Genomic DNA, 10,441 nt, shown 5'->3' with positions numbered 1-10,441 from the left:
CATCCTGAGTTACATCTTAACCTCACAGGTAAAATACAAAACTGTGAAGAATCAGTTTGGCTTTTGAGGTCAACACATCAGGGTAAGAGATGGAAATCAAGGAGCCCCTCCTCCAGCACAGCGGGTGAGAAAGACCTGGAATGGGGCCGAGCGCCTAATGGAAAGACAGACACATATAATTTGGCAAATGGGGAGTCAGGGGGCACTCCGGCTCTCCATGGCAGGAAGACAAAATGGCTCCTTTCAGCCCGCACTTTTTTTTTTTTTTTTATTAGTTGGAGGCTAATTACTTCACAACATTTCAGTGGGTTTTGTCATACATTGATATGAATCAGCCATAGATTTACACTTATTCCCCATCCCGATCCCCCCTCCCATCTCCCTCTCCACCCGATTCCTCTGGGTCTTCCCAGTGCACCAGGCCCGAGCACTTGTCTCATGCATCCCACCTGTCAGCCCGCACTTCTATTGGCAGAAAACACATGAGATCATGAGGGAAGTTATACTGGAGAGTTTGATTAGCACACCATAAAGATAAAGTTAAGGCTCTGCTGTTGATCAGGAACATCTTGTTTTGTTTCCATGGGGACAGAGGCAGGTGTAGGCAGTGAAGCGGAGCAGAGAGCAAGTCCACCCAAGAATGTCCCTTCGGCATGCTTACTAGGACAATCACGAGGGCGCAGTTTGCCGCACCCTCCCGTCATGGGGTAGGTTCTGGTCTCTGCTCCGCCAGGCTGCAACAAAGGAGCTCATATTTTTGAAGCACAGAGAAGAGTTTGTGGTCTCTGCATTGATGTGATCTCAGATACTATCAAAGAAAAACATCTTCACAGTTCAATAGGAAACAATGATAACCATTTCCACTCCTCAATCTAATCCCATCTACTCCAGCTCTCTAAGGGGATTTTTTATTGTTTGTTAAATGTTGGTGTGTGTGTTTTCTTTTTTATTCATTTTTTTGTTGACACATGTCCTCAGTATATATTTATTAGCGATACTAAGTGCCTACTAAATGGTCATACTTGGGTCTCATTTAAGAAAGAGACAGAAATAACAATCTTCAGTTAACCCACTCCCAATACTCAAGTACATTCACATAAAAGATACTATAGAGAAATGTGTTTCTATATGATGCACCCAAGAAAATGATAATGGACTCACTTCTGGGCTCAGTCAGAGAGAGGTTCTGATGGAGGAGCTGCTTGAACTGGAACTTACACCATCACTAGATTTCTTAGTAAAGAATGGGGTAAGGAAATTCTGGCACTGATTAACTCAGTATGATTGGAGTTTGGGATGTATCTGGGTGAAAACATTATAAATTTATATTAGACAAACTAATGTAGCCTTAATCTTAAAGGACAACATATATTATTTACAGAGATATTAACTTTTAAAGTCATACTTTTCAAACAGTTAGACAAATATACACAGATACTATTTAGGAAGAAATGGATACATACATACATACAAGAATGATAGATGTAAATTGAACCAAAGTTGGAGATAAAAATTTGATAGATATTCAAAGGATGTTTTCTGGCTCCTTGAAGAATCTGTATATGTGGGACAAAAGTTAATCTCTGAAGCAGCGTTGCCCCTCTGTGGCCATACAGAGATATTACTCTGAATGACTTTATCCAACTTGGTTTTGTTTTTTTTTTTTTTTTCATTTATTTTTATTAGTTGGAGGCTAATTACTTTACAATATAGTAGTGGTTTTTGTCATACATTGACATGAATCAGCCATGGATTTACCAGCTTCTTTAAATGGGGAAAAGACAAGTTTCTTCAATAAGTGGTGTTGACCATACTGAACACCTACAAGGATAAGACCAAAACTAGAACATTTTCTCACAACATATATAGATATAAACTCAAAATGGATTAAAGACTGAAATGTAAGACCTGAAACCTTAAAACTCGCAAAAGAAAATATAGACAGTATATTCATTGACTTTCCTCTTTGCAATATTTTTTTCTGTCTCAAAGGCAAGGGCAACAAAAACAAAAATAAATAAATGGGACCTAATCAAACTAAAATCTAGTGCACAACAAAGAAACCATCAACAAAAATAAAAGACAAACTACTGAATGGGAGTATATATTTGCCATAAGGGGTTTATATCCAAAATACATAAAGACTTCATATACCTCAATATCAAAAACACAGTCTGATTGAAAAATGGGCATAGGGCCTGAGTAGCCATTTTTCCAAAGAGATAGCCAACAGGTACATGAAAAGATACCCAAAAGCTCTAATATTCAGAAAAAGAGCAAATCTATGTCAAAATGAGGTGTCATCTCACATCTATCAGTATGGCTATCATCAAAAGAAAAAAAAAATAACAAATGTGGTGAGGAGGCAGAGGAAAGGAAAACCTAGTGCACTGTTGCTGGGTTGGAAATTGCTGCAGCTACTATGGAAAACATTACGGAGATTCCTCTCAAAACACTAAAAATATAACTACCATATAATCCAGCAATTCCACTCCTGGGTATTTATCCAAAGAAAACAAAAACTCTTCAAAACTATATCTGCACCCAAATGTTTATAGCAGCATTATTTACAATAACCAAGATCTGAAACCAAGCTAAGTGTTCATTCATAGATGAATGGATACAGAAAATACTGATCTTTCATCTAATTATCTATCTATACACACATACACACTCCCCAAGACGGAACATTAATCACATATAAAAAAAGAATGTAATTGTGCCAAACGGAACAACATGGATAAAAATGGAGCGTATTAAACTTAGTGAAATAAGTCAGACAGAGGAAGACAAATACTGTGTGTTTTTACTTATATATGATATATAAAAGCAAAGCAAAACAAAGCAACAAATAGAACAAAAACAGAATCACAGGAACAAACAGCAGACTGCCAGATATTTCCCCATAAAAGATGAGTTTATCGGAGATCATCAAGGACTGTAGTTCTGGATCAGCAACCATGAAGAGCCACATGCAAGTCCCCATTGGACAAGGAAAGGAAATGCTTTTATAGGGAAGACATGGAAATTGGGAGGGTGAGAGTAAACAGAGTGCCCTTGACTTTCCATCGATTGCGTCCTGACCGGGGAAGAAGGGGCTTCTTCCATCTTCCTTTTGCCCTCTGTGATGTCCACAGGTCAGGAGAGCTCCCCCTCTTCTGCCAGCTCTATTTAATTGAGATTTCTCTGCATTAAAGTTTTATAACTTATAGGACAGAGTCAGAAAGATATTTGATTCCAGGAGATGAGGGAGCCATGGTGGTGGAAGTAAGATTTTGGAGTGATTCAAGAAGGGGTCTTGAGCCATGGAATCTGAGTGGCTTCCAGAAACTACAAAAGGAAAGAAACAGATTCTTCCTCAGAGAATCTGGAAGGAATTCTACCAAGACCTTGACTGTAGACAGCAAAACGGATTTTATATTTCTTGCCTCCAGAACTATAAGAAGTATTTTGTAAGTGATCAAGTTCACACTAAACAGTTAGCAAATATTTTTTTTCACTTTGCTGCACTCATAGGATGGGATACCAGTGCTTGCCTGTTGGGGCACATCATGGTGAGACAGACCTGAACATTCTTGAGACACCCAACCAAGCTGGATAATATCTTTATTGGAGGGATTTCTCTCTTCTTTTAGTTGTTTTCAATGTTTACTGTTTTGGAGTCCAGTTTACTGTGGAAAATATTTATTTTAATTATGTCATCTTATCAGCTATTCTTTTAGTTACAAGCTAGAGATTCTAGTGTGGAAGGAGATACAGATTGAGAAGGGAAAAGACCAAACCCCAAATCTGTAGGGCTAAAATGTGTTTGTGGTTATAACTATACCAATGTAGGTAAGAAATACTAAGTACTGCAAATGCCCTGTGGTGGCCTCATGATGTGACTGTGACTGGAGGAAGGGCTAAGCCCTGAAAAGGGTTTGAGTACAGACTGCAGGTGCCTGGGGAACACTGTGCTGCCCAACACAAGTAATTGCCTGAGTCTGTGGTCTGCAAAGAGGAAATGTGCAGTAAGCTATGGCGTTCTATAGGGACTATGTTGGCCTTTAATCTTCCATCCTGTTTTGTCCCTGAAGGATTGTAAACCAGGTGGATGAGGTAGCCCCCAAAGTTCTTAAGATACCACTTCACACTCTGTGGGGAAGTGTGGAGTTGGCTCCCTCCTGGAGACTCAAGACTGGGAGACTCTGCTTTATATCCACCCCTCGCACACCTGATGAGGAAAGAGAAACAGTCAGTGATGAGGGTTACTGTAACTCCTACTAAATCTTGAAAGTGTCCCCCACCTCAATTCCCATAGATAATGAGAAGGATAGAAAGTCTGCAGGACTTATCAGCTCCACTCTCTCCCTCAACAATACAGCAGTGCCTCATTCCTTCAGATTCCCCTGTGAGGCAGCCCCAACTCACAGGAAATCTGGGCAAACAAAGCCCCAGCACAGTGCCTGCTAGCCTCTTCATGATGCTTCCTCTTCTTGTTGGGACATTTTCACTGTAAGATACTTAACTAAACCCTGAGGGGGTGAATGTAATAAACCCTTGTGGAAATGTTCCTGTTCCTGCAGCCAATCAGCTCACCCAGCAAATCCTGCTCATGCCCTCACTTTGTGACAGGAAGCCCTACCTTCCCACCTTAACCAATTCAGAATGGACTAGAGAGGAGTGAGTAGAGTGGCAAATAGGAAGGTCATTAGTTTAGGACTTGAGGAGCATTTTCTAAGAACTTTGCAAAAAAGGCTGACACGATTTGGAATTTGTGTAGGATTTTAGGGAAGAGAAAACAAAAATCAATTATCTAGCTGGCATGGATGCAGGAGATTCTTGCAAAATGAAATATTATTTCCCAGGAGTCCTCAGGATCCTTTGTTTTTTTTTCCCTTTGGCATTTCTTAGGCACTCACCTGTGATTCTGAAGGGTGCTCTCGAATCAACACAGTATTCATAGCAGTCTTGGATGGAACATTTTGCAGTATTAAACAGGTTTACTTTTAAATTATATATATTTATTTTAGACTGAACCTACATAAAGAGTCTTATTATTTTTTGTCTTTTGATGAGCACTGAAAGTAGAATGGTAAATAGTTTTATTTTTATTAAAACTAATAGCTTTATTTTTATTTTTGTTAAAATTGATTCATGTCAAAGTATGGCAAAAACCACTAAAATATTATAAAATAATTGCCCTCCAATTAAAATAAATTAATTAATTTAAAAACATATAATTTAAAAATAAATTTTAAATAAAATTTGAGGTTTAAATACATTTTATTTTATCATTTTTTTTAATTAGAGGATAATTGCTTTACACTGTTGTGTCCGTTTCTGCCTTATAACAACATGAATCAGTCAATATTGTATATGTATCTCCTCCCTCTTGAGCCTCCCTCTAATGATCTAGTTCCTCACAGAGCACCAGTATGGGTATTTATATTGCAGGTTCCCACTAGTTATCTATTTTATACTAAATATATTTTAACTGTTGGTTATTGTGTTTGTATTCTGCTTTTTACCTCTAGTAGGTTATTTTAAAAGAAGTGTTTTAAAACATATGAAAATCAACTCTGTGCTTTTTTCTCAGACTCTATGAATAATAATGGCTCTGTGTATATGGATTTCAACGTAAAAAGGATGGAAAATGAGGACCTGTTTATTTTCACTGAGGTAAAATTGAAATTATGTGTAGGCACTGGGATCAGATGGACAGTTCGAGATTATTGCAAATGTTTACTAAAGGAACTGTAGAGAAATAGTGTATAAAAATAAAGCTGATTCAGTTCAGTTCAGTTCAGTTGCTCAGTGGTGTCCAACTCTTTGCGACCCCATGAATTGCAGCACGCCAGGCCTCCCTGTCCATCACCAACTCCGGAAGTTTACTCAAACTCATGTCCATCGAGTCGGTGATGCCATCCAGCCATCTGATCCTCTGTCATCCCCTTCCTCCTGCCCCCAATCCCTCCCAGCATCAGGGTCTTTTCCAATGAGTCAACTCTTCACATGAGGTGGCCAAAGTATTGGAGTTTCAGCTTCAGCATCAGTCCTTCCAATGAATACCCAGGACAGTGGGTGATCTCCCTTAGGATGGACTGGTTGGCTCTCCTTGCAGTCCAAGGGACTCTCAAGACTCTCAAGACTCTTCTCCAACACCAGAGTTCAAAAGCATCAATTTTTTGGTGCTCAGCTTTCCTCACAGTCCAACTCTCACATCCATACATGACCACTGGAAAAACCATAACCTTGACCTTAGGAATCAATAATTATTATTATGCACACAGTGGGCATTAGAGAAGTTAAATTAGAAGAGAGAAGAGAGGAGAGGAGCAACCTGAATGGGTCACTTGGAACTTTGCCAAAGCAATGTGTTTAACCTAGAATGCCGGTTATAGGCCACTGCTAGATAAAGAAAGCTTTTTTTACCTTCTTACTCTATTGTCTAGACATACAAGAAGAGATAAGGAAGTTCACTACAGGTAGGTATAGTTGCACCTCCACTTCAGGGGGCCCCTTAGAGCCAGTGATGAGGCTGTCAGGCAGGTCACTAACTGGCCTCCAGTTCCTCCTGCAGCATCAGTGCTGAATCAGTGAGACCAGGACAGACCTACCTATAATGAGACAGTGTCTCTATTCATATTTCAACCAGAACTCTGCTTGTTCTATACACACAGGAGCATGGATTATGATGTTAGGATTCCATATGAAGAGCATTCCCAACAGGAGAAGGGTAGTGGAGAACATGGCTATGCAGGAAGGAAGTTGAGATCCATTTTGTGGAAGATCTCCCCTGAGGAGCAGGAAGGAATGTGCCAGAGGGTGCTGAGTCTTTATTAAGGGAAATCTGAGATTCAAAGGACCCCAATATAAGCAAGTTCTAGTGACTATCAGGAAGATGTGCGTCCTTGACAATTACTGCTGCTGGTGCTGAGCCTATTCAAATGTACACCTCAGTGAGCTGTGAGGTACAGAAGCTCATAGGAGTGAAATGGAGCTTTTATTAGAGGTGAAATTTAAAGTTTCTGCAACATCACCTGGAGGTCAACAACTGGAACAAATTCTTTCTTGAGTATTTCGTGCTCTGTTTCCTCCCTGTTCTTACCAGGGTTGAATTCTTCCCACTGTAATCTGATAAGAGTGTTTTCAGGCCTTCCCATATTAAATTTTTGTTGTTGTTGTTGTTCAGTCACTAAGTTGTGTTCAACTCTTTGTGACCTCATGGACTGCAGCATGCCAGGCTTCCCTGTCTTTCACTATCTCCCAGAATATGCTCAAACTCATGTCTCCTGGTAGCTCAATTGGTAAAGAATCCACCTGCAGTACAGGAGATCCCGTATGGATTTCTAGGTCGGGAAGATCCACTGGAGAAGGGATAGACTACCCACTCCAGGATTCTTGGGCTTCCCTGGTGGTTCAGCTGGTAAAGAATCCACCTGCAATATGGGAGACCTGGGTTCAATCCCTGGGTTGGGAAGATCCCCAGGAGAAGGGAAAGGCTAATCACTTCAGTATTCTGGCTTGGAAAATTCTGGTTTGCAAAGACTTGGACACAGCTGAGTGACTTTCACTCACGTGTTCATTGAGTCGATGATGCCATCCAACTATAACATCCTCTGTCGCTATCTTCTCCTGCCCTTGATTTCCCCTAGATCAACGTCTTGATTTTTCCTAGATCATGAGGTCATTTGCAGAAATAAGAACAATAATACTTAACGAAAATTTGTTTTTCAATTTGATATAATATATTTATGTGTTACAGTAACCAATTTTAACTCCCTTCTCCAATTTGACTACATGTAGTAACATAAGACATGCTAATATAAGTCAATGTTATATGCTGTTGTATCTCAGTAGTGAAGATACAGGATTCAATGGGAGGGTATGTCTTAGGTAGAAAAGAAAATAACATCACCCACTAAGGGATAAATGAACTTGCTATAATCTTCGCAGCATATGTTTACAATGTTTTGAGTTGAATGAGGAATTATTGCATCATATTAGCAAGAAGTGTGGTGCTGGAGAAGACTCTTGATAGTCCCTTGGATTGCAAAGAGATCAAACCAGTCAATCCTAAAGGAAATCAACCCTGAATATTCATTGGAAGGACTGATACTGAAGCTGAAACTTCAATACTTTGGCCGCTTGGTGAGAAAAGCCAACTCATTGGAAAAGACCCTGATGCTGGGAAAGACTGAAGACAAAAGAAGAAGACATCAACAGAGGTTGAGGTGGTTGGATGGTAGCACCAACTCAGTGGACATGAATTTATCTCCCACTATCCAGAAGATAGTGGGAGGTAGAGGATCCTGCAGTCCATGGGATCACAAAGAGTCAGACACGACTTAGTGACTGAACAGCAACAACAACATTAGCAAGAAGCATAGTTTTGCTATGGTCTTTATTCAAAAGCTGTTAAAGGGTACAGTTGGATGCCAAGTTAACAAAGAAGATACTGTAGCAGCTTTGATCTATCTTAACTAACCGGAAACATCTTTCCCAGAATGTGCTTCCCATATTTTTCTGGGTTATGGCTGGCCACAAAAGAAATTTGTGTGACACTTGAAAGGTCATTGTGATGAAGCAGCCACAGTTTTATGTTTTGGGGGTTGGTGCAGAGCTCCAAGGACTATGGTTACTCATTCATGTTGCTGCTGATCTGATAGCTCATCTTATCATTGATTCACAACCCTTCCACTTCCCACCAAACCTCCTCATCTTCTCTTTGTCTTGGACCAAGTAGGTATGTTAGCATGATGCCAAATGACACCGACATCTCCTAAGTTCACTCACTACTGTGGAACTGAAGGAGGTGAGACATAGACAAGTTTTAGTGTGTCTTGTGGGTTCCATTATCCTCATGGTTCTAGTATGTCCTTATGAGTCAGTTTGTCCATGCTTTTGTCTATACCCAACTTTGTTCTACAAATACTACTCTAGCTGATTAACAATGAATTCAGTCTCAGCACCACACACAAAGATAGCAACTTTGTATACACTCCTCCACCAGGTCTAGCAATTGCCTGAGTTCTAATCTTCGTAACCAATTTCTTATTCAACACCACTGGTGATCTGCTTCTCTGATTGTAAGTTAAGTGACAAAAGTCTAAGAATAAAGGACTAAGGAAATACTTTTCATGATGATTCCAGATAACTAGACCCAGGTTTGTGATGTGAGTGCAGTTGAGTGAAACTGTCACTTTACATTATTATAGAGAAAGTTTACAACTTTAGACAAGGTTACACATGCTCTGCATGATTGATTTAAAGTCAGGAATTCAAGAGAAGAATATTAGTAGAAAGTCACTCAGGACACCTGCTTCCAAATTACATAGAAGAAGCTTTTATTTAGAATCAAATCTTCTGATCCAGATCACAGATTAAGGAACCACAGGACTACTGTTTCTTGTCTGGGGTCTGCAGCTGTGCATTTCAACCTGGGTCCTATAGCAGGGAGGCTCTCTCTTATTAAGCTCTGGGGTTTTTGTTCAGCTTTTCCTATTATTTCAAGCACTGTAGTTCCCAGAGAGCACAAAAGTATTTTCCAGAATGTTCCAGCTTTAAGGATGAAATGGTGAGGCTGATGAATTGACACGCTTTCTGGAAGTTACAGAGTAGTGGCCGTCCCTTTCATTCCCATCTTCTGAATACTGACGAATGAGATAAGTCATCTCTCCACTGGGAAGCTGCTTGTACCAAAATATCCAGTAGGTGTACACGTTCCAACTTTTTTCATACTGACAGTTCAGGGTGACCACGTTCTGCACTTGACTGATTATGTCTGGCTGATATTGAGTAGCTTTCTGGGCCACACCAGATTCTGTGGAAAAAAGAAGAAAACAGCCGAAATACCAAACAAAATAATGTAGAAATTCAACTAATTTTGGACCCAAATATTTATAAACCATACTGAAATCATGGGATGTCTGTTTTTCTCCAGTCCCCCTTTCCTCCCCAAGTCCCTGTGAAGCACCACGTGCCTGTGTGCAGTCCTTTCACCCTGAATGTTGCTCCCATGTTTGAAAGCATCCCTACCAGAGACGGTGAAGGCCAGGAACACCCAGAGCAGACTGGAGAGAGGCATGAGGAGTGGATTCCCCTACACAAATGTGCTCAAGTTCTGCCTCAAGCTAAGATTTCAATGTCTTTAAGTGCCTGGCAGCACATATACATAGTACCTGGTTCCTGAGTGACTCCTCCTAAACAGGAAGTAGGGTGTCATGTTCATCGATCTATATCATTTTCATGTTATCTATACACGTGGTCTGTGTACAGATAAAGTCTGGCTCACCACACACCTTTATTTTGTCTACTTTCCTTTCCCTGGTCTTTATGTTTGGCAGATCCTGAAAAGGGGCATGAAGAAAGCAATTAATATTAAAGGTTTGAACTGAGGGAAACTGAAGATTAAAGAAGTTGACATACATTTTTAAAAATTTATTTATTTTAATTGGAG

The 10,441-nt window shown here is 40.0% G+C and overlaps 1 pseudogene; it reads right to left on the bottom strand.

The window, feature by feature from the left end:
• Nucleotides 1-9,486: 9,486 nt before the first annotated feature.
• On the bottom strand, nucleotides 9,487-10,069 carry LOC122705747 (annotated as a pseudogene).
• Between the last annotated feature and the right edge of the window lie 372 nt (nucleotides 10,070-10,441).

This window comes from Cervus elaphus, chromosome 12, assembly GCF_910594005.1.
Source record: "Cervus elaphus chromosome 12, mCerEla1.1, whole genome shotgun sequence".
Classification (NCBI taxonomy): Eukaryota; Metazoa; Chordata; class Mammalia; order Artiodactyla; family Cervidae; genus Cervus; species Cervus elaphus.
Note: the sequence above shows the minus strand (reverse complement) of the source record. Positions and strands in the feature narration are given on the sequence as shown.